The sequence below is a fragment of the Muscardinus avellanarius genome (assembly GCF_963383645.1).
Source record: "Muscardinus avellanarius genome assembly, chromosome: 13".
Classification (NCBI taxonomy): domain Eukaryota; kingdom Metazoa; phylum Chordata; class Mammalia; order Rodentia; family Gliridae; genus Muscardinus; species Muscardinus avellanarius.
The window spans coordinates 1152167-1155556 of NC_137799.1; positions in this window are offsets into that span (position 1 = coordinate 1152167).

Genomic DNA, 3390 nt, shown 5'->3' on the forward strand with positions numbered 1-3390 from the left:
CTGGGCTACACAGCCAGACCTATTTTTTATACTTTTTTTTTTTGGAAATAGGGTCTCTTAAGCCAGCACAGCTGGCTTCGAACCTGCGCGATCCTCCTGTCGCCGCCTCCCAAGAGTGGGGATTACAAGCGTGCGCCACCACACCTGGCCCAGTCCAACTTTTTATTCTTTCTTTCTTTTTTATTTTTTGGTGGTACTGGGGGTGGAACCCAGAGGCTTTCTACCTCCTGGTTATACTCCCAGACCTATTTTCTATTTTATTTGGAAACAGGGTCTCACTAAGTTGCTGAGAGCCTCACTAAGTAGCTGAGGCTGGCTTCGAACCCATGCGATCCTCCTGTCTCAGCCTCCCAAGTACGGGGATTACAAGCGTGCGCCACCATGCCCGGCTGGCTGGCTGGCTTGCTCCTTCCTTCCTTCCTTCCTTCCTTCCTTCCTTCCTTCCTTCCTTCCTTTCTTTCTTTCACAGTATTGGGAATGGAACTCAGGGGCATTCTGTCCCCTAGCCCTATTTTTTTTTATTATTCTTTATTTTGAAACAGGGTCTCACTGAGTTGCAAAGGGCTTCACTAAGTAGCTGAGGCTGTTCATAAACCACAATCCTCCTGTCTCAGCCTCCTGAATGCTGGGATTACAAGCGTGCGCCACCACGCCTGGCCTGGCTTTATTCTTTATTTTGAAACAAGGTCTCACTAAGTTTCAGAGGGCTTCACTAAGTAACTGAAGCTGTCCTTGAACCAGCAATCCTTCTATCTCAACTTGCCAAGTACTGGGATTATAAGTGTGCACCACCGTGCCCAGCTTTTCCACTGTGTTTAACTGTAGAAGAAAAAAAGAAAACTAAGAAGCTCTGTCCCAATCTGAGGCCACAGCCCCTCGCCTGTCTCTAGTCTCTGTCCCCGTCTGAGGCCACAGCCCCTCGCCTGTCCCTAGTCTCTGTCCCCGTCTGAGGCCACAGCCCCTCGCCTGTCCCTAGTCTCTGTCCCCGTCTGAGGCCACAGCCCCGCGCCTGTCCCTAGTCTCTGTCCCCGTCTGAGGCCACAGCCCCGCGCCTGTCCCTAGTCTCTGTCCCCGTCTGAGGCCACAGCCCCGCGCCTGTCCCTAGTCTCTGTCCCCGTCTGAGGCCACAGCCCCTCGCCTGTCCCTAGTCTCTGTCCCAATCTGAGGCCACAGCCCCTCGCCTGTCCCTAGTCTCTGTCCCCGTCTGAGGCCACAGCCCTGCGCCTGTCTCTAGTCGGCTCCTGTGCTCTTGGCACAGAGTCAACCACAAGAACAACCTGTCTGCTGAGCTGGGGTTTACAGTCAGCTCACCACTGGATTGCACCAGCCAACAGAGAACTGGTCAGGCACAGTGGCAGGTGGCTAAGAAGAAAAGAAATTTTAAAATAGAAAGAATAAGCTGGGCATGGGGGAGCACGCTTGTAATCCCCGTGCTTGGGAGGCTGAGACAGGAGGATCGCACAGTTCAAAGCCAGCCTCAGCTACTTAGTGAGGCTCTCGGCAACTTAGTGAGACCCTGTTTCCAAATAAAACATAAAATAGGTCTGGGAGTATAGCCCAGAGGTAGAAAACCTCTGGATTCCAACCCCAGTACCACAAAAAAATAAAAAAATAAATAAAAATAAAACAAAATAGAAAGAATAAGCCGGGCATGGTGGCGCACGCTTGTAATCCCAGCATTTGGGAGGCGGAGACCAGAGGACCGTGGTTCGCGGACAGCCTCAGCTACTTAGCGAGGCCCTCCGCAACTTGGTAAGACTGTTACAAAATCAAGAATAAAATTAGGGCAGGGAGTGTAGTTTGGAAGTCCAATGCCCCTGGGTTCCATCCCCAGACCCGCAATAAATAAATAAATCAAATAGAAAGGATAGCATTGCAGTCTCAGGCAGGAATTCTACGATCTTAGAGGCATCCCTTAAAAGAGGGACAAGTAAGAGAAGCATCTTGGTCTGTATCGTGCTGCAATAATAGGACGCCTGAGACTGGGTCGTGTATAAGGAACTGTTCTGGAAGATGAAGTCCAAGACCCAGGAGCCAGCAGGCTGGGTACCTGGAGAGGCTCGACCTTGCTCCCAAGATGGCGTCTCAAAGGCTGCATCCCAGAATGGAGGGTACCATGTCCTGGGGGTGGGGGCAGTGCAGGAGCACCTGGATGTGCAGGAAAGAGCTAAATGGCTAACTTCCCTGGCATAGAACCTACTCCTGCAAGGACCACACCGGTCCCCTGGCTCCCCCTGGTGGCTAGATGGTCACGTCGCCAACGCATGCCTTTGGAGGGACGCGTTCAAACCGCAGCAAACCGGACACAATTGGCAAAGAAACGCGCAGGAAGCTGGGCACTGCGGTGCACACCTGCAGACCCAGCCGCTCCGGAGCTGACAGGAGCATCACAAATCTGAGGCCAGTGTGAGCAAGTCAGTGAGACTTTGCCTTAAAATAAAAAGAATGCAAAGTGCCGGGATGCGGCTCGGTGGTAGAGCTCTTCCCTAGCAGGTGTGAGGGCCTGGATTCCATCCCCATTCACACACACACACACACACACACACACACACACACACACACACACACACACACACAGCATTTGGAAATATTCCCCCGAAGAGCATTATTTTCCAAATTAAGAGGGCCTAGAATGCCAGGCAGGAGGTCCCAGCACCACAAACTAAAACCACCCCACACCAGCCTCACTGTGGAGCTGCAGAAGGATGCGCTCACACTGACGATACACAACACCTCAGGTGGGGAGGCAAGGACCAGACAAAGGCGGCCGTGCATGGAGAGCTAGTCACGAGAAGACCATGATCTGGACGCTGGGAGACAGAGGAGGGCCTTTGGATTCCAAGAGGAAACCATCTCCACCCACGATTCTGTGCTCAGACTGTCATTCCAACCCCAGGGGGCAGAGGCACTTTCACACATGGGAGGCTTTGACCAGCTTGTCTCTACTGGAGGGTGTGCGCCACCAGAGGGAGGTCTACTAACCCAGGCAACGCGGAACTGGAGGTAGACCGCCCCGGGCTCAAACCCCAGTACAAGACGACAACAACAACAACAACAACAACAACAACAACAACAACAACATCAACAACAACAAACACCACGTACCTGGTGACGCACGCCTGTATTCCTAGTACTTGGGAAGCTAAGACAGGAGGATCGCAGGTTGGCAGCCAGCCTCAGAAACTTAGCGGCCCCCCCACAATTTAGTGAGACCTATTTCTTTCTTTCTTTTTTTTTTTTTTGGTGGTACTGGGGTTCCTGGAAGCCCTTCTACTTCCGGGCTACACTCCCAGACCTATTTTTACATTTTTATTTGGAAACAGGGTCTCCTAAGCCAGCGCGCGCGGCTGGCTTCGAACCTGCGTGATCCTCCTGTCTCTGCCTCCCAAG